Raw genomic sequence first — 26,552 nt, forward strand, 5'->3', positions numbered from 1 at the left:
TAGATGAAATGAACAGCGGTTTATTAGTCATATACACTCACTGTCCAGGGGAGGAGGACAGTGCATACCGTACAGGGCCATTTGGGGATTCTATTTGGGAGCACAGTGAACAAACAGGGTCTGTGGAGGCAGGCTTTGCAATAAAAGAGGGTGAGATGAGGCCTGGTTCCCATGAGAGGATGCATGTGGCTTGTTTGAATATTTCCATGTGCTGACAGGGGCCTGAAGCCCACCGCTCAGAGATAAGCAGACACTGGACCTGGTGTCTATGACAAGGAGGGCTGTTTGGTTAGGGGGAACTTATCTGCCACAGCAGACTGGGCAGGGGACTTGAAATTAGGCCATTTGAGGCCTTCCCATGCTATTGAATCTTAATTTCAGGTCTTCTACTACACCATTTCTCAAGGAAGCTCCCTAACTGGAAGAAGAATTAGGAAATCTAGTTTTAATTTTCTCTCCTGTAGCTCAGAAAGGCAAGCTTAGAAGCTTGAGATAGGTGTTGAATGAGCAATATTCCAGCTTTTTAATTATTTAATGTCCATACATACCCTTCTTTCCACAATTAAACTTTTAAATGATAACAGCAGCGACATGCTCTTACCTTATACAACTAGCCCTTCTACAAATGAAAATGTCTGTCCCTTCCCTGCAGGAGGAAAGACTCCGTGTTTCATGGTCAGTGTGTCCAGCTCTGGGTGATGTTTAGTCCTTTTCTAGTGCAGTCACAATCCTATCTAGATATCCAGTCACTTGGGGACTAAATAAATAGTAGGGGAAACAGAGGGGGGAAATTGGAAATACACATCAGAAAAAGAAAGAAAATATAGGGAGGACTATAGTCATTTTCTGCAGCAGGTAAGGGAGTGACAAGAGGGCATAGCAGTGCCCAGTGGAAGTATCAGTGATGCCAGGAAGATGTCACGGTCTGCGCAGAGTTCTAGAACTGTGATAAGAGACAAGGATGGCTGAACTAATTGTATGGAAGCACATATAAGACCATCCAGGGCTTTTGGAAATACCAGATCTCATTCCTCATTGCAGGGGTCTGGATTTCTGCCTTATAAGTGAGACAAGACCCAGTAAGAAACATGTTAAAAGAAGCAAAAAGACACAGTCAAAATCCCCAAAAAATATCCAGTTGGGAAGACAATTATTCAGTGCACAAAATACCTACCCTCCCCACACTCCCCTCAGAAAAACCCCACATAACATTAAGGATATCCTGGCTCTATAAGAAGTACTGAGACAAGGAAGAAAAGAAGGCGCTGATCTGGGGTGTGTCTACCTGGGGAGGACAACAGATCATCATGATGTCCAATGGCCAGAACAGAGCGTCTGCTGTGCTCTCAGAGAGCACAAGAGCTTCCCAGTCCCAGAGAAGTCAAGTGACTCACTCACAGTCACACAGGCAAGGAGTGGCAGGCAAGTATCTTTCCGGATAGCACACTGCAGCAAACCATAATGGAGTAACTTCTAGGCAATCATTCTTTGTCTTGTTTCTCCTCGCACTTTTCACTCTCCTCTCAGTCAAAGAAAAGAACTATTGTCTAATTACGATGAAGTCACTTGATTTCCTCATGCCTCCAGTAGGCAAACTTTCCCATCAGTCACCTGTTTCTCAGATGAACTTTTCTGGCTAATGGGATAAGAAAAAAAGTAGTTTCCGTTGTAACTGTATCTTATGCATATACCATGGAAAGAACACTTCTTTGGAAGTCAGGAGACCAGAATTATTCTCCTGGCCTGGCCAGTGACTGCTGGAGGCTCTGAGCTGGTCCCTTCATCCCTGTGGGCTTCTGTTGCTTCATCTGCAAAATGATGGGGTTGGCCTGGATTCGTGGTTGTCCAGGATCCGTGGTTGTCCAGTTGCTCCTTAAAAACCTAAGATTACATGACAGTGTCTGAGCAGCAGAGAATGGGAGAAACCAACTCGGCAAGACTTTGGGTTCCAGAGAAGGCAAGTGACTCACTTGACTTCTCTCTGGGTCCCCATTCCAGTTGAGTTTTCTATATTGGGGTTCCCAGGCTAAGAAAAATAAAATCATGTGGAGAGTTACCCAGGCCCTAATAATCTGTGATTCCAATGCATTTGTTTGATGGTTCTAAAGATAGCTCCTTGCCCACACGCAAGTGAGTGAGTGAAATTTTGGATGGGCTAAAAATAAAGAATGCTGGTGTGATTTCCGGATTTTTTCAGAATGGCACAGAGAATGGACTGAGAAAAATGTTTCATGAGTAGGAATTATGTTGCTTTCCTGCCAAGATTTATCACATAAGCATGTTTTGTCCTTTGCAGCACCAGCTTTATTGTATTTCACTGTATGTGCATCTGCCTTAAGGACATAAACCAAAGACTCTTAGAGGCTGGGGCCACACAGTATCCAGCATGGAGATTAATCATCAGAACCTTCTAAAGAAGTCAGTGGGAAGGATGAGAGAGTTCAGTGTTCTTCGTTTCCTCCTCCAGAATCTTAGCCATAATTGGGATTTATTTAGTCATGTTATAAATACCCTACTACTATGACAACTGGGACAGCTACACTATTATTAGGACAACTGCATTATAAATAAATTTTAAGCAGAAGTTCTAGGCAAGTGAAGATACCTACCTTTAGTTCAGAACAGCTGTTAAATGGTCTGGTAGTAGATGAGTTGTAAGAAGACAGAGATTCCCAAATTGTGCTGTTTGGTATTAAAGAAAAATTGGCCCAGACATGGGCATGGTGGCTCACACCTGTAATCCCAACTACTTGGGAGGTGGAGGTAGAGGGATCACTTGAGACTTGGAGTTCTAAACCAGTCTGGGCAACATAGTGAGATCCTGTCTTCAAAAAAAGAAAAAGAAAGAAAAAAAGAATAAGAAAGAAAAAGAAAAGGAAAAAGAAAGAAAGAAAAGAAAGAAAGGTAAAAATGGTTTCTAATGTTTTGAACTTTTAGCTAATGAAGTAAAAACAATGATACATGGGACACAGTAAAATGTAGAGAATGATATATAGGAATCAAGATAATTTTAATTTGTCTACAGATGAGCAAACTGAAAGATACCATTAGGATGGTCTTCAAGTGCATGGAGACGTTTTGTGAATTAGATTCTTCATGGTCATTTTCAATATTCCAAAAAGAACAAGGAAGAAACGGACTTACGTTCAGGAGATAAGACTTGGTTTGTTAATGGAAGTAAATCAAGACTTTTCTTTTTTTGTAATAAAACACTAAGGTGGACAAAATAAGGTCACCCTCAGATTTCTTGCCATCTGACTGCCTGTCTTGGACAGGTATCAAAGGTGTCTGTTTCAAGGCAAATGGTTGAAGAAGGGGATCTTCATAGGATCTGCGTTACACTGATGAGTGCACATGAAGCATCTTTAGAAATGTGTGCTGATGAAATTGTTACCAGTCTATCACATCTGCAAAACGATGGATGCTTTTAGAACCTTTTCCTAGACATGCTTTCATTTGGGCTGTGAGAAAGGTTCCGAGGCAGCATTTTCCCTGTGTATGTGAAACAACAGAAACTCAGGGACATAGAGAAGTGAAGAGGCTTAACCACAGCCAGGTGAAAATGAGTGGCAAGGGCAGGTAAGCCCTGCTGTCATGGCCAGATGTGGACCCCTGCACTGCAGAGTGAGAGACGTCTGCCAGCAGGGGGCAGCACTGAGAGGATGGCGCTTGAGGGATGAAGAGGGCCACCTGGCGAAGAATGGCTGCTTGTTGAGGTGTCTCTAAAGTGGGGCTTCTTGCCTCAGAGCACGATTGAGGCTTTGGGATCAGATCCTCCCCTATTGGGTTGTATTAGTTCGTTGTTTTCATGCTGCTGACATACCCGAGACTGGGCAATTTACAAAAGAAAGAGGTTTAACTGGACTTACAGTTCCACGTGACTGGGAAAGCCTCACAACCATGGTGGAGGCAAGGAAAGAGCAAGTCACATCTTACATGGATGGCAGCAAGCAACGAGAGAGAGCTTGTGCAGGGTAATTCTTCCTTTTGAAACCATCAGATCTTCTGAGACTTTTTCACTGTCATGAAAACGGCATGGGAAAGACTTGCCCCCATGATTAAATTACCTCCCACTGAGTCCTTCCCACTACACGAGGGAATTCAAGATGAGATTTGGGTGGGGACACAGCCAAACTATATCACAGGTTCATAGACTTCCTAAGGTGTCGTTTCAACAACTCACTTTACAGAGGTGGACACCAAAGCCGCACCATCCATATATTTATAGCAAGAATGATCTCTTTCCCCAGTGACTGGACCACTCATATCCATCCAGGGCTAATGAGCTACATAGAAAGTGGAAGCTAAGGGCAAACTCCTGGAGTTTGTCCAGGGTGGAAAGGTGACTTGGACTTGAGCATAAATCCCCTGTGAAGATTTCTAGCTGTCTGCCTTTGATGGGGCTCCAACTCTTGTTTCTTCACTGTGCTCAAACCAGCTCTCAGCAGTCCTGTGTACATGCTCATACTCCATTCTTAGAATCAAGCTTTAAAATCAAGGTTTTAAAAATAACACACACCAGGTCATCAATTGTTGAAGTTTTGTTTGTGTTTTTTTAAATGTTTTAGCAACAAGGTCTCGCTCTGTCATCCATGCTGGAGTGCAGTGGCTCAATCATAACTCACTGTAGCTTACTTCTGGCCTTGAGGGGTCCTCCTGCCTCAGTCTCTTTAGTAGCTAGGACTGTGGGTGCGTATCACCACACCTGGCTAATTAAAAGAAAATTTTGTAGAGATGAGATCTCTCTATGTTGCTGAGGCTGGTCTTCAACTCTTGCCTCAAGTGATCCCCCCACTTTGACCTCCCCAAATGCTGGAATTACCAGTGTGAGCCACCACACCTGGCCTGGTCATTGAAGTTTATGAAGATTATTTGCAGCCGTGGAATCAGATCCAGCCTGGAGAAACATTTTTATTAAAATGCCCTGTGAAATACTTCTACATTCTACCCTATTCCTCTGGTGATTAGATCTACTAGCATCCTTCACATACTATATTCCTTTCCTCTGGGCAGCGCTGAATGTACCAGGCTATTCTCCCCTTCGAATTATACATTCTAAGATACTACCCCTAACCTTTTCAATGGCCCATTCTTTCTTTAAGTGCATTAATATTATTCTGATTGCAGTTCAGTCCAGGCCATTTGGAGATTTATTGGCGCCACTCCCAAGTTTAAGGGACAGCAATATGTCTAAGGGTGGGGGGATTCAAGTATAAGAGAGTTTGAGGCAGCAAAGGAGCCCAAGAGAATCTGGGGTTTCTCCTACAGTCCATCAGATTATGTCCTGGAGACAAACACTAATAAGTGACTCTATATTCCTTGACATGTGCTTTTCTTGACATATTCATTTTCTTTTTGAACAATTTCTAATTTTGCTTTGAATAGAGCAGGAGCCACCTTGCTAGAGAGCTGTCCGCCCCACCCCCAGCTCTGCACTTCCCACCAATCCCCATCTTCCTCACCACCAGCAAATTTCTGCTAGTGCCCTGCTGTAGCACACAGTGATGGCTTCTCTTCTTTCCGACCCATATCTCACTTGGTTTGACCTTGCTTTGACCTTGCCATGACTTCTTCAGGCCTCAGTCTCCCATCTGCAGGAGGTGGTCTTAGACTTGACAGTCTCCAATATTTCTGCCATCTCTAGATTCTCAGAAAGATGCTCTCAGGATAAAGAACCCCAAATTAAGCAAATTGGTATTGACTTTTGTTTCTGTTCTTTCTCTTTATTCTGTAGCTGCCAAATCTTTAGGTATTTGAAACCAAGTGCAAAGGGTTCCCTGTGGGTTTAATTTCAGTTACTCTCTGTGTATTTTTTATTATGCACTTACCGAGGGACAAGTCTCTGTATGTGTCCCCCAGGCACAAGTGTCCTTTTAGTTCTCAGAAGCTTGGCAACCCACATACAGTCTTCTAATTAAAAATGTGCATTTCAAGAAAATTTTGAAGTCACACCCTCATACGGTGGAAGAAAGGAGCTCTGTTAAACTCTCCACACACACAAGAATGAATCTCATTGTTAGAAAGAGATTTTCTGCTCTACCAATCCTTGCTCCAGATTTCAGAATCCACCTCAGGCATCGAAGCTTCAGATTATCAGCCCCATGGGTCATAAATACTGACCTCTGTTTACCATCTGTTAGCTCCATCACACAGAGACTCAATTCAGTACACACATCCTGAGAACCTACTACATGTCTGGCCTAATGCTCAGAGTCACTGAGGACCCAAGGTGGTCTATTGCAAGAGCTCAGTACTTAGACTCTGAGTGAGTCAGCTGTGGTTTGGATCCAGGTTATAGAGTGCATTCACACCATGACCTCTGGGATCCTCAGTGACTTCATCTGCAAAACAGATGGAACCTGCCAGGTGAGGTTGTTGTGATGCGTTCATGAGGTAATGTATGCAAAGCATCAGCTCAGTGTCCGATCCCTAGCAAGCCCTTAACAAATGATACCTATGATAATGATCAAAAAGGGGAAGATGACAGATTCATTTATTCAGCAGGCATTAACCAAGAGCCTTTTATGTTCCACATACAATGCTGGGACAATGAATATGAGTTGGTAAACAGAGCAGGCATAGTAGCTGTTCTCATGGAACTTGCAATCTCGCAGGAGAGTCTCTATAAAACAAACAAATCTATAAATATATAATGACAAGTTGTGGTAGGTGCTATGAAGGAAATGAACTGGTGTCTGAAAGTGCTTGGGAAGTTAGCGTGGGCAGAACCATGTGGCCTTGGAAAAGAAGAAAGAGGATTCACCACAGCACAGGAAATACTCTTGTGAAAGGAGGTGGTCAGGGCAGTTTTCACAGGACAGAAGGAGCCCAGGAGAAAGAAACACATTTATCAGAAGAGACTTAGTTTTGTTCCATTATTGGCTTACAATATTTTAAAGTTTGAGCATTTACCAAAAATGATCCAGCCCAAAACTTTTATTTTAAATATGGGTAAACTGAGGCATGGAGCATGAGTTGCCACCAGTCATATAGTTAGTTAATGAAAGAGCAGGCCTTAGAACTCTAGGATTGGGACTTTTGGTTTATCTTCCTATCTCTTATTTCTTCTTAAATGTGTCAGAACATCCAGGGCTTTTTCTTGAAGGATATTAGAAAGTAGTATCAAGGTGCCTTCCTCTTCCATCACTAATAATGGTCCTTTCTTGAAATTTTTTTGGGGAAAAATCCATAGGGTGAAGATCCTATGAGAATCCTGCAAATGTTAAGCTATTTGAACTTGGGTAAGCTCCACCTTCATTCATCAATGCTTTCCCATTTGAGTATTTGCTCTCTTTCAGCACTTGGGTTATGTTAGAATCATGTTCCCATCCAATTCCAGAATAATCAGAGATCTAGAGCTTGGGGCTGGCTGTGCAAGTTTGAAGACCTTGCCTGCTGAGTCCTACCCTACACTGCACCCCACACAGGACCACTGCACTGACTTCCAGGGACTGGTCACCAACCCTGTCTCTGAAAGATTCTCACCATGAGGATGGGCATCTGCTGCTTCCATTGACCCTCAGATATGACACAGAAGGATGTAAGATGCCAGTTATCCCTGAGTGGGGTGGGTGTCCTAGCTGGAAGCAATGTGTACCTCAGTGGATTTAGGTTTGGATTGCAGCTTGGCCACTTATTTACTAACTGCAGGCAAGTTATTGAATCTCTGAGAACCTCAGTTTTTTTCTTTAAAAGTAAAATAAGAATTTGGATCTAACTTTCAGGGTTGTTGGAAGGCAATGAAATAAGTAGCTACGATCATACATGGCACATGGTTTTCAACAAATACTCATTTACTTAAAAAACACATCCATAACACTGTGTAGTAGGCTCTGTTCTAAGAGCTTTACAAACATTAACTCAAACCCCTTCTATTTTCCCCGTGAAGATGACTGCGCTGACAGTGAGAGGGATTTCATGGAGCAATGGGCCATATCAGAAGGTCTTTGGAAATAGAAACACCTTATCTTCAATGAAAACCATTCACCCTGCCTCTCAAGCATGAAACTAGGAGTTTTTCTAGGCTCCTAGTTAGTGGTTTACTTAGTTCAGATTATTACCCACATGGGTCATAAGTACTGAATATTGTGATGATTAATAATATTGATTATTTCAGTGCTCTAGCATCAACTCTTGATGTGTTTTCTTGACTCCTTTCCCCCACATTTCTTATAGCAGGCATACACTGGGCCCACGCCTGTCACACTAAGTTACTTATACTTCCCAAAGGCCATGCTTCTCTTCTTTGCCCACGCTGCCCTTAATCATGAGTTTGCCTGGCAACAGTCTTCTAAGCCTCATCTCAATTGTCACTTTTTCTTGGCCTGTGAGATCTTTCATGACCTTCTGGTTTGCACAGATGACTCCCTCTTGGGGGCACCTCTATACCCTGCCTGTGGTCCAGAGATACAATCCTCTATACCCTGCCCATGGCCCAGAGATACAATCTCTGTAAGAGATACTCAATGGTATCTCTAGCACCTGGTCCAGGGGCCCATAGTTAGGAAGAAAGAGTGAGAGGAAACAAAGGAAGAAATGAAGGAAAGAAGTAAGGAAGGAGGAAAGAAATGAAAAAAGCAAAAGAAAGAGGGAGGAAGGGAAGAAAGAAAGAGGAAGGAAGGAGAAAAGGAGGAAGACTTCATTAGTTAATCAGCCAATGATCACATTAAAGCAGCTTGTCACTGCTGGTCACTGTTACCCACCCTCACCGCTCCACAAAGTGGAGACGTGGAGGTTAAATGCCAGACACAAAATAGTTGTCTAACTCGGCAATCAAACAGCCATGTTTCAGGTGTTCTAGAAGATAAATGCTCACGTCGAACATGAAATTGTGTCTTCTTTCTTGACAGATTTCAAAATCAAGAAAGAGATTTCAATCTCTTGAAAAATACACAAGACAAAACATTTCCAGAGCTGGAGGCAGGACAGATGAGCTTGGGAGATCAGGACCAAAGGCCGGTTTCACTAGCGCAGGTCATCCCAGCTCACTCTTCTACTGAAAAGAGGCAGTGGAACAGCAGGGACAGGGTGATGGTCCCCAAGGGAAGAATATACCAAGCGGGGCTTTTGTGCAGTGGAGACCTCTGTGCCCTGAGGCCCCAGCTCTTCTGCACCACTGCATCTGCCCCCAGTCCCGAAGTTGCCCTACTTGCCATTTACCATCCCCACATGAAGCTGGAGCTGGAGCAGTCAATGGGGCATGGTGGGGATGCAGTGAGAATATGAGTGGACTGAAAGCAGGAAGCCTTCATTCATTCATTCATTCATCAATCCATCATCCATCCATTTACTCATCATCCAGTCACTCTGCATATGTTCCTTGATTGACCAACATATGTTGGAGATACATTGATGCCAGACAAAAGCCTGCTGATGAGGAGCTCCAAGTCCTCCCATCTCTGTGTGTCAAGTCCTCATCTATAAATGAGAAGCGTAAATACTTTCAAGGGCATAGTTCTCCATGGCGCCAACTCATAGTTAAATGAATTCTTCTCTCCATGAATTTAAAGCAAACCCACACAATTTTGCAGATTTGTTTGAGAGACTTGTAAACACACTGAAGGTCATTTCACGAATACCGGGTCAAAAATTCTTGGGCAAGAATGTGGTTCTATGTCTTCCTACCCAAAATTCATTCCTTGATTCTATAGTACAGCTGCTCTAACAGAGACTCCTTTAAACATGGTATTTTCTAACATTAAACAAAGGTTTCAGTCTCTGATGGAGGCAGGCACAAGAGAGCATCTTGTTTCAAAGCAATGCAAGGAAACCAACTGGTGGGGAAGAAAGTGGGTAGGAGGAATACGGAGTGCCCTGATCTGCCAGCTCACTACCTTCTGCATCCACTCCCACACTCAGCCCTGCCTTGCTAAGGGGGACGCAAGAAGCCCTATGTCTGTAGCTCATCTGGCTTAACAGGGAGCTAGTCTGGCTGCCCAGCCTTCTCTGACTTGCAGAGCTCAGTTCCTAGTGCCTGGAGTCCTGCCTCAAGGATTCAGGTTTTGCTTCTCACTCTGGACTAACCTTCAGAGCACTGGGTGTTTTCGCACCCAGTCCTGTTTTGCCCCTCATTTTGTCATGGCTTCCATCGAGATCTCACACTTCAGACTTCTGCTAAAGGCACACACAGCCTGGCCTGAGCATTTCCTTAGGATTCGGCTTCTCCATTTCAGACCAGCAGAAATTCCTGCACCCTTAACAGCCAATGGCCAAGGCAGCAGGGTCCTGGCTATGTGAGGGTTCAGTCCCCACTATACCCCCTGTCTGGAATGTCCCCTTCTGTCATGCCATCTCTGATCCATCCTGCATCCTCCCCAGCCAGGATACCTGGGAGTCAAACAGGAGCTGAAGAGCTAGAATAGGGCTAGGGTGAGACATTTGAGGCATTTGGAGCCTGAAAGTTAAAGAGACACTCATGTTTAAAGTGTTCACCCCAGGTCCCTCTCTCACCTCCATTCATCCTGTCCTGGTGAGGAGACCGCCTCAACCTGGAATAGACTTATACACTCTCTAGAGAAGAATATTTTTAATTTCTGTTTTTAATTACTGTAAGGGACCACATGATTATATATAAGAAATCCTACTGCTTGGGGAGGAAAATTCATGGGGAAGAGGAAAGTATTTTGTATCAGGCGCAGCAAGTGTCATGGCTGCTGATTAATCCCTTCATGAAAAACGGCATTTTTAACGTTGACATGAGTAATCACACCTTTTCTTTCCGTAGTAGTTTAGCATTTCCTGTTATAATAATTCAAGCCTAATGCCTCACTCAAGGAAGCAGAAGTGTCAGCGTGCTATTCATTTTCTCCACGTTGTCCCATTTGTTTCTTCATAAACTCCGGCGGAATCTGCCACCAGGCTGTCGGACCTTGATGATTCACGTTGGACGTCAACTGAGATTCTAAAAGGGCATTGCCTGGAATGACCGACGCACAAAGGATATTTCTCAAGTTGGTGACAACTCAATGACCCAGCGACTCGGTCATAAGTCTCTTGAGCTGTGGGGTCCTCTGCTCTTAGATTTTCAAGGCTATTGTCTAGGGAAAGGCAGGGTGGAATAGAGGAAAAATCCTAAGACCAGGGCTCAGGTCTCTTAGGTCCTTATTCCAGCTCTGTGGTCTAATTTTGCCAAACTTCTTGACTTCCCTGGGCTTTAATTTCCTCATCTGTACAAAGAGAAGACTGGCCGAGAACAGAGGCAAAATGGTTGCCATGCTTTGGCAATCAAACAGCCGTACATGTTTCAGGTGTTAAGGAAGATAGATGTTCTAACATGAAATTCTGTCTTCTCTTACTCTCTTGAAAAACAAATAAGACAAAACATTCCCAGAGCTGGAAACAGGAAGAGTGAGCTTGGAAGATCAGGACCAGGTGACTACCTCTGGTCACCCCAGCTCATTCTTCTGCTGAAAAGAGGCAGGAGAACAGTGGGAACAGGGTGGTGGTCCCCAAGGGAAGAAAGATCAATGGAGACAGTTTCAGCTTGAAAATTCGATGATGCCCCTTGTCGTGACTGTCAGGGTTTTAAGTTATTCTTGAGAATTTCTCGAACTCTTTTCTGTCTTTGTTTTCTAAACGACTTTGACGATGGCAGTGGGAGCTCAGATTCATGTCAGAGTTACCATTCTGGTTTGCCAAGGTAGTGGAGGAATGTGGAAAGACCTCGCTGCACTTTAGTCCTGTACTTCTGACCTGTACTCAAAGGCCTTTCCCTTCCTACTCTGGGGCATCTCCCCACAGAGGAGCTTCATGCCAGCTTCCCCTCTGCAGGGGTTGCCAACTCATGACTCCCTGGGGGAGGCCTCCGCACCAGCCTGCCAGCACCATTTCCTTTCCTTGAAGGCTTGTGACTCATAGCTGCTGTGTAACGTGTGGCACCCCCAGACAGGAACACATCTTGCAAATTGCATTGGGGGCTGCTTCTCTGGTCTTCCTTCTGGATACCAGATCTGGAGGCGGCAAATGGAATTGAATTCTTTATAGGTTAGAGAGCATTTAACTATACCTGGCAGGGTTCTTTAACTCAGAATTTAGATTTTTTTTCATATCTATACACACATATATTTCATAATAGGCAACATGACTAATATTTGCAGTATTGTTTTGATTCTTTCAGTGCAACCGGTTCACTCATTCTTGAGTGTCTAAACATCATTAAGATTCTAAACTTTTACTCTGAAGAACACACTCAGAATAAGTTCTGGTATTTTTCTCTGGACATGTTTTTTTTCTAACTACTGATAGAAACAACAAAGTGGGAAAAGACTGAATAAGTTTGATCTTATTTGCCAATGCCAGTTGATGTATCATGGCTTCCTCGTGGCTGTGTTGAAAGGGATCGTGAGACAGTGACTTGGAAGGAAGAGGTGCCTTGGCAGGAAGAAGTGCCTAGTGGATGAGCAATGCCTGCTCTGGGCAAGGAGGGACCAAATAGCATGTGTGCCACTTTTAGACCCTCCCTGGACAGTATCTTTCCAGCCGCTGCCTGCCTCATCCTCCTCCTTGAAACCAGAGGGCAAGCCCTGATGTTCCACAACAGGATTATTGTCTATGATGGAGGAAAATCATATAAAACTATGATTATTTCAGTGATAAACCAAACCAGAGAGTAAGTTATTATGTAATTCTGGGGCCTTGCTTCCACATCAAAATATAGGTGGATTCTGTTGAAAATGAAGTCATTGTAGCTTGAAAATGAAGTCACTGTAGTGGGAACTAAAATGATTTAGTTGGGACTTCCTGACAATGACAAGAAGGGGAGTAGAGAAGGAAATGGAGATGCCATACAATTTGCTACACGGTTATAACTGCACACGCAGCAAGTTACAGCTGACTCTTACAGGATCCTAATACTAACCTCCATTTCCTCCTTACTAAGAAAGTGGCAAACTCTTAGCCCTTCAGGACTACAGTAAATCTGGCCAATTTTGTGTGTGTCCTATTTAGATTTATTGTTTTTTTCTTTTTAAGAGACAGGGTCTCACTCCGTCACCTAGGCTGGAGTGCAGTGATGTAATCATAGCTCACTGCAGCCTTGGACTCTTCGAGGCTCAAGTGATCCTCCCACCTTGGCCTCCCAAGTAGCTGGGACTATAGGCACATACCATCATGCCTGGCTAATTGTATTTATTTTTATTTTTTTGTAGAGACAGGGTCTCACTATGTTGCCCAGCTCATTCTCGAACTCCTGGCCTCAAATGATCCTCCTGCCTTGGCTTCCCAAAGCACTGGGATTACGGGCATGAGCCACCATGCCCAGCCCTATTTAGATGTCTTTATCTTGGTTTACCAATGCTGTCTCCTTTGCCTCCTAGTACTCGTTCTTACAGCTCTTTATGCTGGAACGAGTTCTTCCTCCCATGAGGGCCCACAGCACACCAAATGCTGAGAACTGTTTCTCCATCTGCTCTTGCTTTGGACTTTGAAGACTCAGTCCTCATTAATTGTACTCCTATAGCTCTAGATATCTGCCTTTTAAATTGCTAATTACTTGAAATTTAAAGAGGTTTCTGCTGCCTTAGAATCTCAAAACAAAACAAAACAAAACAAAAAACCTCAAAACTCTCCCATCTTCCTATATCCCCCGCAAATCTTGGGAATCCATCTGTCTTGTACATCATGGCGCTTTCTGTTCCTCTGCTCTGGTCACTGGGCTACCTGGCTTGTGCTGTGGCTATAGAGAGGGTTTCACCAGTTGAGAGAGACCATATTTTAAGTGGAATAGGAACCAGGAAAGGCTCTAAAACTGATAGATTCAGTGATATTTTCAGGGGTCAACCTCAAACGCTCTGTCCTCTGCAGAACAATGATATATTCAACTGCCTAACAGTAGGAAGAACTAAAATTCTTGCTGTTATCATGGTGTCATCTTTGTTGGGTAAGTTGGTTGCCCTCTGAGGACCCCTGAGCTGGAAACCTGAGCGGAGGTGATAGGTTGGTCTGAGAGCTCAATCCCAGTTTGGACCTGTTTGTGTTCACTGGGATTGTTTCTGTGATGCAGGAAATAGATACATTCTCACATGGAGAAGTGAGAGAGAACAGGATCAATTTCAGCAGGTCTTATGAAAAACTGAATGTTCATTGAAAATACAATGCATTTCTAGCAACTTTGAGTTCCTCTATCCACCCAGGAGCTGCTGCTGATTGCTGCTAGAAAGTTGCCATGGCATTAAGTACTACTGCATGTTTCTGCTTTTGCGGTCTGTGAAGGTGTCATCTGTTTATTGTTCCTCAGCGCGACTGGAGCGCAGATCAGCCCACAGAGACCATCTGATTAGTTTGGCCTATCAGCATCTGGGATGAGTGTCCCTCTTGGGCAGAGGTCACTTAGGCCACTCAGCAGCCTTCCAGCCTTGCCCTTCCCAGTGCAAACAGCTGGGAATTGGTTAAGTGGCACAGAGCAAGGTGACCCATGGGAAACAGCCCCTTAGAAGGGGCGGTGTTGTGGCGGGCTCTCCTGGTGCCTTAGCACCATCTGCATTCTACAGTTTTGCTCTGGCTGTGTGGCACCTTCCTTCTTTATTCCCTCACAATTACCCTTTTTCCTTTGTCTTCCTATCCATGGTGCTTTCTCTGCAATGTATCTGCCTTTACACTGAATGTTGTCACACAAAAGCCACAGCCAAAGCTTTTCTCTTTGGAGGTGTTTTTCAGAAAAGTGCTGTGTGGACCCCAAAGAGTATTTTCTAGCCTTAGCTCTGCCTATTTCTGTTGATTATTTCCTGCCTAGTCTCTGATCCCTGTCATTGCTCCCTGCCTTGGTTTATTTAATACCAGTTCCCTTTAAATTTGGTTTAGTCAGTCCCACTTTCTATGTGCTGAATTGAGGGGTCATGGAATGGAGGTAGCATCATCTGATAACTCAGTTATTGAACATTCTTCTGAGTGCATTGGAGGCTAAAGTGCATAAGACTCAGCTCTCCCTTCCATCCTCACCCCCTCCATGAACCTGAAGGGCAAAATGACTTGCTTCTATGAAATCATAGGGAAAGACAGATTCTGGAATATTTGCAAGTACTCAGCCCAGTGCCTGTCACCTTTCACATGCTGAACAACACATATCTGTTGGATACATGGATGAATGCTTGATTGTGTTGTTAAGCACGTAGGGGCTATGACAGTTCAAGTAAGGTATGACGATGTCTGCTGGTGAAGTCAGGGAGAGTTCCAATAGAAGGCAGGACAGGAATGTGCTGGAAGGTGTGTTAGGATCTCCCTGGGCAGTCTGAGGGCAGCAGGAATAGCAGGCTAAATGGGAACCACTCAGTCCTCTGATGAAAGCTGCTGCCTCTTGGAGTTAGCTATTACGGTGATGACTGCTGCTTGTCATTATGGCGAAATTTACTCTAAATAGAAATCTATAACTATCTCAATGAGCCCTAAAGACAGGCTTAGTCATCATGGCCACCAAATGTCGTCACATACATTAAGTGCCCCTGTGTGTCCAGAAACCTCTCAGCTGCCCTGTCAAGTGTATAGCCTCTCACTTGCTCTCGTCATCTGGGCTTTTGGATGTAGAAACAGAGATACAAAGGAAGAAATCTGGCCTAAGAATAAAAGGAAATTTTACTCTCTGAATAGGATTTTTGCTATTGTGTGTCATAGAGATGTTTACATGTGACAAACAAATATAATATTAATGCAAGAGTCATAAAGGGGTGAGAGGAGGGAGGCAGCATTCAATAACTAATTATACTTACTTCTCTATTTACAATGGGGTATCTGACCTTGTCCAGGGCAGGGAAGAATGTTTCCTTAAGAACTTGATGTTCAGAAGGACAAGAAAGTCAGGCAAAGCATTAAGCGATGATGATCCATCTTTTCTAAGAGACCCACTTTCCCCATGCTTGGAAGTGCATCATTTAGTGAGTTACAGTTCCCTGCAGTAAACTCCTTTGGCTATTTTTGACCCTTGAGAGTTTGGCTAAGAAGATAATATGCTGACCACAGCAACTGCTCCTGATGCGAGATGTACAAACATCATCACAGTAGCTTTTACTGGGAGCACCCACCAGAGCCCGGACTCAGAGTCGCACATGCCCTCGTCTGGTGCTGTTGCTCTGTATCCTAGAGTTAGGCTGAGTAGAACATGCACATGCATGTGCATGCATACACACACACACACACATACACACACACACACACACACACACATACACACACATACATACTCACACATACACACTCACATGCACACATACACACACATACACACATACACACACATGCACATACACACATATATGCACACACACATATACACACACATACGTACACACATACATACACACATATGCACATACACACACATACACGCATATACACACACACATACATACACAGCCCAGAGCAGTAGGTGTTCTTATCTACTTTACAGCTTTTTATTGAATGTTTCCATGCTCAAACTTTTACATATGGCTGAACATTCCATGCAGAGATATCTCACAGCAACTTCAATGTCTTGCCTCTTTGGTATCCACTACTCCCCCAGTTACCTCTGTCTTCTCCTTCTAAGCAGTTTCATGCCAAGCTTTCTACCTCCCTTGCCCCTGGTGCTTTTACTTGTCAACACATAGGCTTTGAGATCATCGATGCTTGTGTTTTATTCTGTACCTTGTAAGGAAGCTGTGGAGCCCACAGGGGTGGCATTTCTAGTCTGTCAAAGCTGGGGCCCGATCATGAACAGAGGAGCTTCGGTTGTTGTCAAAAGCAATACCATCTTGCAATCTCAGAAGAGTTGAGAGAAAGCAAGAGATCTGAAATGTGTTTACATCTGGCTTGCTGAAAACAAAGGGAAGAGCATTGTTCCATAAATGGCTCTGACCCAGCCCCTACAGGCTCCATTCTGAGGATGTCATGGCTGTCACTGATGCAACCTAGAGCTGGGCAGGGAGGAGGTGGGTGGAAGTCATGGAAATTTTGTTGCAGGCTTCCAATATTTATGGCTATAAAAGTAATAGGACCACACGATTCTCTCTTATTTAGGAGTAAAATGCCCATTTTAAAAAGTAAATTGTGAAAGTAAAAGTGGTAAATGAAGAATAACCATCTGCACTGAAAACATGCTTTGGTGGCACTTCTACAAGGAATCATGTGGAAATGCTTTACGCTGATGTAGTCACTCGCCTTCACATTATCCAGGAACAACTGGAAAACAGCGTCATGGATGCCACATGTGGAAGACAAAGATCAGTCTTGGAAATGAGACTGAACTTCGCTCTGTAGGATGTTCAGCAAAATGTTCATATTCTCTGGGCCTCTATTTTTCTGTCTGTAAAATGAGAACATGAATTTCTGACTTCTAAAAAGAGACAGGAAGTGCTTTCTGACCCAGAAAACAAGGCTGCATTCTTGTAGCTACATATCCAAAGAATTCCTGGTTGGCAAAGAGAGGGGGAACTGGGAGAAAAATGTCGTTGGTTGATTTGAACATTTCAGTCTAGCTGAAAGCAGAATAAATTTCATCATGGTAGGCAGAATAATGGCTCCCAAACATTCTCATCCTGAGATTGACAAAAGGAAGTGGCTACTCTAGAAAGCAACAAGGCCAACAGCGAGGCTGGGGTTCTAGAAGGATGTCTCGAAGGAAGAAATAAAACTGATAGTAGATATGTTTGAATGCCTTGAAAGGAGAGTTATACTTTTGGCAGAGTTTTAGGATACAATTGTGATAAGTATATAGGAAAGTGAGCAAGAAAAGGATGCAGATAATTATTAACTCTAGGACAAATAAAAACAGTTGAGCAAGAAAACAAATGTTATTATAATAAATCAGCTGGGAATGTTTATATGGTCACACAGGCGTAGTAAGGCAACCCCTAGATGCTGATACAGCCCTAGTTCATCACATCATTAGGGAAAATGGGAGCGTGTGAATGTGTGTGCCCACATATGTGTGCATGTGTGTGTGTGTGCATGTGTGTGTCCATGGGTATGTTTGTGCCAGGGCAGTATGGAGGTATATGAGGAAGTGAAATCCTCAATTTCTATAGGATAGAGTTAATAGATACTATCTGTCTTAATTCACTTGGGCTGCTGTAGCAAAATCCTGTACACAGTGTGGCTTATAGGCAACAGAAATCTCCTTCTGCCAGTTCTGAGGACTGGGGAGTGCAAGATCAAAGCACTGGCAGATTTGCTGTCTGGCGAGGTCCCGCCTTCTGATTTGTAGACGGCGCCTTCTTGCTGTGACCTCACATGATAGAAGGAGTGAGGGGTTTCCCTTGGGTCACTTTTTTTGGGGGGGGGGATGGAGTCTCACTCTGTCACTCAGGCTGGAGTGGGATGGCGCGATCTCGACTCACTGCAGCCTCCGCCTCCCAGGTTCAAGCAATTCTCCTACCTCAGCCTCCTGAGTAGCTGGGATTACAGGCATGTGCCACCACACCCAGATAATTTCTGTATTTTTTTATTTTTAGTAGAGATGGGGTTTCACCATGTTGGACAGGCTGGCCTCAAACTCCTGACCTCAAATAATCTGCCCACCTTGGCCTCCCAAAGATTAGTTCTTATAAAGGTGCTAATCTCACTCATGAAGGCTCCAAACCCATGACCTAACCACGTCTCAAAGGCCCCACCCCTAATACCATCCTTAAGGATTAGGGTTCTGACATATGAATTTTAGGGGAACATAACCACTCAGACTGTAGCACCATCTAAAAGCGAAAAGTCAAGAACAGCAGTGTGAGCATGCCATAAGGAGGCAGGGAAGAGTTCAAGTGGCTGCCTTTCACTCAGGTTGGTGCCCTGATTGCTAGTCAGGTGGGAACCCTGGTTGCTAGTCAGGTGGGAAGGGCAGGGAAAGTACCTTTTTAAACTATGGGCATGCACTCCTTGGATGTAAAATAGAAATATTCTAAAATAGAATGAAATAAAACTCAATGACATCTCCTTCAAGGCCCTTTACAATACGCCCAAAGGCTAACTAACTTCATTTCAGAGTATACCAAAATTCTTGCTATTTCACATGCTGTATGCACTTTCTGCAAACAAGATGTTCTTCCAACATGCATGCAATGTCTTCTGCACACACTATTCCCTCCGCCCAGTGTTGCCCCTTCTCCCCTTTCCACTTGGCCAGCTTCTATTGTTCTCTCAGCACAGGGGTGTAAATCACTTCCTCCAGGAAACCTTCCCTGGTTCTCTCAGGACTGAGTCAGTTGCCCCCCGCCCTGTATCCTCACAGTATTTCTGTCATTGTGCTGCAGTCTGTAGCAGGTGTGTCTGCCTTTAAGCTCAAGAGGGGCCATGTCTAATTCACCCTTATATCTCCAACAGCAGGACACAGTGCCTGGTACATAGTATCTTCTTACTAAGCATTTACTGGATGCACAAAGAGCTCCTCCTTCAATGCTAAGCAAATAGTGAAAACAGCTGTAGTCTTGTTTCTGAGTGATTGTCAGAGAATTAAGTGGACTCGGAGCCAATGGATAGAACTGGCCAGGATGGATGCTCATGATTGGACTGAGGAGACAGAACAGCCCCAGGAAAGCAGCAGCTGCAGCCAGTCCCAGAGAGGAGGAGTCCAGCCTTCCCATGGTGGGCACCCTGGTGCCAGGAGGGGTGGGCACGAGAGAAGGCACTAGAATTGTCTCAGCCCCTTGGGGATACCCACTTTTAGCTTTAATGTTAAATGGTGACAGGACCATTCATTTAGGTTTTGCCTTGCTTTTCCACTTTTTGGGTTGAGAGGGTCAACATTATTGACATTTTTAACTATTTGACCTTCCCTGAAGCTATTTCATTTGGCTCACAGTCTGTGAGCTCAGTCTTCCCCATCATTACGTTAACTCCCTCCCTTCTGTGCCCACATTAACTGGGGGCAACCCTAGCTTTGCCCTCTCTGCCCTGCACCGTGCAGGGTTTGATCCTCCATAGGCTCTGAGCTCCTTGGAACAAAAGCACGTGCCATCCTGAGTCTTCGTGTCCAGTACACGGTTACGGAAAAAATGAGTGGATGGTTTGTGAATTCCTCCTTCCCTTGGTCAGGCCTGGGCATATGGCAAGGGGTGCTGGAGACCTCGACTTTGTCACCTGGCCCCTCTGGACTCCATTCTTCACCTGTCCCTGGAGGAGGTCATTAGGACGTAAGCAGCCTCTGATAGCTGCGCCAAGAGAGGCAAGCAGAAATTTCACATTCTCTCCTTTAAATGCAAGGGGCAGAAATAAATATAACTGCCAGACGCTGCACTGTTGCTCTGCCTAGGGAGACAGCCTAGAGGATGCATTTATCTGTGAGACTTCAAGATGCATCCCTGCTCCAGAATTATGTGCTGCTAAGACCGTTAGCTCATTGGATCATACTGGTCCAGCGGGCATGATCCTGCAGCCAAAAGCTTGCCGGAGCCTGAGAGTTTTGAGTGTTGTCAGGTCCCTTGGGAGACAGAGATGCCAGAGAGAAATCAGTGGATGCCCCCGGCCACAGATCCCTGGTGTCTTGTGTCCACAGATCCACTGCCATCATTTCTGCCAGAGAAGGGGGCAGAGGTTTAAGGATAAGTTACGTTGTCCAGGTGCAGTGACTCACGCCTGTAATCCTAGCACTTTGGGAGGCCAAGGCAGGGGTATCCCTTGAGCTCAGAAGTTCGAGACCAGCCTGGGTAACATGACGAAACCCCGTCTCTACAAAAAAAATGCAAAAATTACCGGGGTTTGGTGGCGTGCACCTGTAGTCTCAGCTACTTGGGAGACTGAGGTGGGAGGACCACTTGAACCCGAGAGGTGGAGGTTGCAGTGAACTGAGATCATGCCATTGCACTCCCGCTCCAGCCTGGGTGATAGAATGAGATACTGTCTCCAAAAAATAAAAATAAAAAATAAGTTATGGAGGCAGCTTACAGTGCCAGGATGGAGGCAGCTCTGAATCCAGCCTCAACCCAACCCTTGCCAAGAAAGGAAGCCCTCTCCCTGTGCCCTTGCTTTCCTGAGTCCAGGGGAGATTAACAAGGTTCCTTATGACTCATTCTGTGAGTCAGACAGGGGAAGAAAAACAAGCACGTCAAAGTCTAACTTTCGGATGTGTAAAGACTTAGCAGTCTGATCTGTGACCAAAATTGTTGATTTGAAGAGCTGGGAAGGAAACCGTGAAGTTCTCTCTCCTTTCATCGTCTGGGGCTGTGCCCTCTGTGGGCTTGCTAAGTAAAGACTCAGCTGGGAGGAAACAATCTGGAGAACGCCCAGCTGCTCCCACGGGAAGCATCAGGGAAGAAGGCAAGGTGTGAATTCTGCCTTCTGCTCTGCTGGGATCCCTTTCACATCTCCTTTGTCTCCAGGCAATAATGGTCCCCGGCTCTTTCCAGGTGTGACTTCTGGTCTTGGGTCCTGTCTCCTTGTTTTGTGGTTCTAAATCTTGGCCACACATTGGAATCACCTGGGGAGATTTAAGACCTACTCATGCCTGGTTCTGCCTCCGGGGCCTGGGCTCCTAGATCTTTACAAGCTCCCTGGTGATTCTTACATGCAACCAAGCTTGTGATCATAACTCCTCTGTAACACGTAACCTCTCCATAGAAATTATTTTTGTTATAGTTTTTATCTCTAATTGTCTGATGACACGCTCTGTCCTACATTAAATAATTTCATGCTTTGGGAAGGTATTTCCATGGGTTGTGAAGCCTTTTTCTATACCCCAAAGCCACACTGCATCAGATATCAGTGCTAAAGATAAACCAGTGATCATCTATTTAGTCTATTTTAGGCCTGAAAACAGAATAAAGGGCAAAGAACAGCCTAATTTTATTCTAGCTTTTTTTCTCTTCAGTTTTCCCTTTCCATTCTTCTTCCCTAAGGCTCTCAAATACCTCCTCACTCCTTCAATGTTTCCCTACTTATATATTTCTTCCTTGGTTTTTCCTACATTTAATCTATAACGTGTAATATGTAACATTTAATAATTAAATCTGAAATATGTAATCTATCATATGTAATATGTAATATTTAATCTATCATATTATCTACCATGCATATATTACATATCTGTAATATGTAAACTATCATGTGTAATATTTAATATTTAATATATTAAATATTTAATATCATATGTAATATGTAATATATTACATATTAAATCTATCATACATGGTAGATTAAATATAGGAAATATATTTTGATATAATATACATATATCATATATAATATATATCATATGCAATATATCTGTGTCATATATAGTTTAATATATCACATATAATATGTATCATATATTAAATATTAAAATATAGGAAATATATTAATATATAAATACGCATATTAATTTATAGGAAATAATTATATGAACATATTGATGTATGTTTCCTATATTTTAATATATTATATACCTTATATAGTATAAAATATATAATATATATTAAAGTATATTGTATATTATATGTGATATAAAAATATATAATATATTTTATATTATATAATATTTAAATATATAAAAATATAGAATATATTTTATAGTATATATGATATATACATATGTAAAAATATATAATATATTTTATATTATACATGACCTAAAAATATATAATATATTTTTATAGTATAAATGATATATAAATATATAAAATATATTTTATATTTTACATGATATAAATATATATAATATATTTTATATTATACATGATATAAAATATCTGTAAAAATATTTTATATCATGTATAATATATTTATGTGTCATATAGTTTTACATATTTATATATTTTTAAAATATTTTTTACTTACATATTTCTTCCTATAACCCAGAAGAAAATTATGCTGTGATCTTCTGCTAGCAGTTCCAACCTCATGATCTAGAAAACTCCTTCCAATCTCTCCATTCTGTAGGGCGCCAGTGCTCCAAAACCCTCAGCCCTGGGGCAGCAGCAAGAACTGGGAGCACTGCTGCTGGGGGGCTTCAGCCCCTTAGGTGGCTAGGGTAGGGCACAGGTTTTCATTCCTTTTGATCTCAGGACTCCTTTACATTCTGGAAGACCCCAGAGAGCTTTGGTTTGTATAGATTACATCTATTGATATTGACTTCATTAAATATTAAAACTGAGACATTAAAAATATTTATATAATACCTTACTTAAAATAAGAATAACAAACCCCATTCCATATTAACATAGATGATATATTTTCTGGGAAATAATATTTTTAAAAAATGCAGTGTGAAGAGTGGCATTGTTTTACATATCTGCAAATGTCTTTTATGTCTGGTTTGATAGAAGCTGACTGGATTCTTACATCTTCTCGTGTATTCAGTCCCCTGTGATTTATGCAGCTGCCTCTGGAAAACGACACTATAAATTGATGAGAGAATGGGAATAAAAAAGGCACACAATATCTTAGTGTTATGAAAATTGTTTTGATCTCGCAGACCCCTTAAAGGATCTCAGGGACCCCCGTGGGTATCTGAGCCACCCCTGGAGAAGTATTGCTATTGACAATTGAGCATGGTCAACAGAGTCAGTGTGGGGAGGATGATTAAGCAGTGCATGGTGCCAGGGATAGGCAAAAAATTGGTACCTGTGTGTAGATCCCAGAGGACTCACAAAATGAGAAAACAGAAAATAAAAATGGATTTGACTGAGTATGGTAATAATTGCTAATGTCATAAATATGCCTTTCTCACCCATTATTAAGTTTCTGTGCAGTATACTCTATTTCGGGTGAACTCGGTTATAATACTTATTTGATTAGAATGAGGAACTACATGCACATTGGCACAGCGAGTGTGTTGCAGCTGAAGCCCCGGGGGAGCCATTCCGGAAACTCTGGTGTCCCAGCCCTGCCACTCTTGATGTGATCTTGGGGAGTGGATGTGAACAGTTTTAGTTTACAGTTTCCATATCATACTAGGTTAAAGTAGTTGATTTCCAAAATCTCTTCTAGTTTTAACATTGTCAGTTTAAAACTTTTTTTAAAAAAAGGAGAGAGAGGTCATGGCATTCTTGAAAAGTTTCAGCTGAACTAAAAAAGTAAATTCTCAGAAAAATAAGAAGGAAATAAAACTGAACATTAACCAAATTCCAGGCAGAAGGTCACTTTCAAGACATTGCAAAACATTTCTAAAAGTTTTAAAACACTATCAAGAAGAAAGTAAAATTCACCCACTGTATTTTGGTATATTTCCTTCTGAGCGTACCTTCCCAGGGCACACAATACACAGAATCTAATATTCTGATTCTTTAAGAAAACATTTTTACTAAATATTTACATAAAGAGTCCCCCCCAGCTTTATAGTTGACAGTTAAAATTTTTATGTATTTAAGTTGTACAGCTTGAAGATGATAAATATGTATTATATTATCAGAAATTCATCACAACTAAATGGAAAATTCTTTATAATTTCTATTTAAATGCATAAAATTCAACTGTATGAAGATATTCAATTTAATGATTTTTTTTTATATTCAAGAAGTTGTATTAGGGTTCTAGAATTATGAATGATTTTGTTTTTGTTGTCCTATTTTCTCTAGTGTGGTTCAATGTTACTCTTATTATTAAAAATCATTTTAAGAGCATACTTTTTAAAAAATGACAGAGCTATTGACTGTACTTACCAAGATGTCACATTCTTCTCTTTGAAGAGTTGCAATGCAGATTTTTCTTGACTTTCGTCAGACCCTCAGGCTTCAGAGGGCTGCAGTCCGAAGGGTGTGGCTAGAATTCCAAATACAACCATCATCCATCTAATCCCACCTGTTGGTGATTCACGCCTCCACAAAGGATCCCATCCCCGTTCAGAGAGCAAGCAACTTGTCACTTCACCACAACACAGCTTCTAACATGCAACAACTTTCCTGGAATTCACTTTTCCTGCTTCTGTGCCCCTCCCAATTCCAGAAAGACAGTGCAGAAATCACTCTCCCGCACAGCACCATTAAACAGAGCCCCAGAGAAAACAGCAAAATCCAGCAACAAGCAGAGAAGCCCAGAGAACCTGGTCCTTCTTCCACAAGTCTCTGACAGGGTGCCCTGGTCTCAGGAACTTTAGGTCTGCCTCTCTGAGGAGGAGAGGGTGAGCTGAGTCGCTGAAAAACAAAAACATCATGGAACTGAGTACCCTATGCAATTGAGATTTATTTGTTAAAACAGAAAACAGAATGTACATGAAGGTGAGGACAGAACAAAATGCCCCCGCCCACATTTAGGGGAAGATCACCAAATCTGGTCACGCCTATTTCCAATGAGCGATTTCTTTGGTTTGTTTCTCTTGTTCAGGATTCTTGCAACCCTGTAATTGTTTTGGTGGCACTTGGATGTCTTTATCTTTTAGTGGGAAAATGCTCTACTGGCCACATATTCATTTCCTAGGGATGCCATAACGAAGTACCATGAACTGGATGGCTTAGAACAACAGAAATGTATTGTCTCACAGTAACAGAAGCCAGAAGTCTGAAATCAAGGTGTTTGCAAGGCCATTCTTCCTCTGAAGGCACTGGGGAAGCATCTTTTTTAGGTCTTACTCCTGGCTTCTGGTAGCTTAAGGCAGGGGTATCCAACCCCTGGGCCACAGACCAGTACCAGGCCATACAGCAGTGGGCGAGCAAGCAAAGCTTCATCTGTATTTACAGCCACTCTCCATTGCTCGCATCACCGCTCTGCCTCCTGTCAGATCAGTGACAGGCAGCATTCAATTCTCTTAGGAGTGTCAACTTTACTGTGAATTGCGCATTCCAGGGATATAGGTTGCACGATCCTTATGAGAATCTAAGGCCTGATGATCTGTCACTGTTTCCCATCACCCCCAGATGGGACTGTCTAGTTGCAAGAAAACAAGCTCAGGGCTCCCACTGATTCTACATTATGGTGAATTGTATAATTATTTAATTACATATTACAATGTAATAATAATAGAAATAAAGTGCACGATAAATGTGGTGCGCTTGAATCATGCTGAAACTATTCACTCCCCCACCCCCACCCACAGTTGTGGAAAAATGGTCTTCCATGAAACTAGTCCCTGGTGCCAAAAAGGTTGTGGACCGCTGGCCAAAGCATTCCTTGGCTCGTGGATGGCTGTCTTCTTCCTGTGCTTCTTCATGTTGTCTTCCTGCTGTGCATGTCTGCCTCTGTGTCCAAAATTCCCCTCTTTAAAAGGACACTGGTCATCTTAGATTAAGGTCCACCCTAATCACCTCATTTTAAATGGATTACCTCTAAAAAGACCCTGTTTCTGAAGAGATGTGACCAGAATGTAATCATTCTGAAGTACTGGAGGTTAGGACTTCAATGTCATTTTTAGGGAGGAAAACTGAGCCCATAACAAAACATAAGCCTTAGTAACCGGAGATGGAACTCACAGCTGAGCCACCATTTCTTAAACCCCTATTTTCTCAGAAGAATTAAAAAGTCTGGGATAAGTGATATTTCTCTGGAAAGCAAATTTTTCCTCGCCGTGATACAACCTGCAGTGGTAGGTTTATCTCTGAATTACAAGCATTTCTTAGCCAAGAATTGTACTGGGCATTGCAAATGTGACCCAGTATGGGCTGCAGAAAGATTTCAAGGTTTGAACATTTTCCACTCGCAGCTGGCAAATTTTTCCTCTCTGAGTCTGAGCAAAGATGGTGCTTTCGGATGGG

General features: G+C 42.8%; 1 long non-coding RNA gene across 2 annotated transcripts; it reads right to left on the reverse strand.

The window, feature by feature from the left end:
* Positions 1-25,258, reverse strand: LOC144330765 (uncharacterized). Of its 2 annotated transcripts, XR_013397228.1 has the most exons (3): positions 24,528-25,258; positions 22,705-22,945; positions 10,512-11,948 (listed from the first exon to the last, which is right to left on the reverse strand). It is a non-coding gene; the product is annotated as an uncharacterized LOC144330765 (long non-coding RNA). The 2 variants fall into 2 exon arrangements; XR_013397229.1 differs by lacking the exons at positions 10,512-11,948; positions 22,705-22,945 and adding an exon at positions 1-1,881.
* Between the last annotated feature and the right edge of the window lie 1,294 nt (positions 25,259-26,552).

Source organism: Macaca mulatta, chromosome 8 (assembly GCF_049350105.2).
Source record: "Macaca mulatta isolate MMU2019108-1 chromosome 8, T2T-MMU8v2.0, whole genome shotgun sequence".
Lineage (NCBI taxonomy): Eukaryota > Metazoa > Chordata > Mammalia > Primates > Cercopithecidae > Macaca > Macaca mulatta.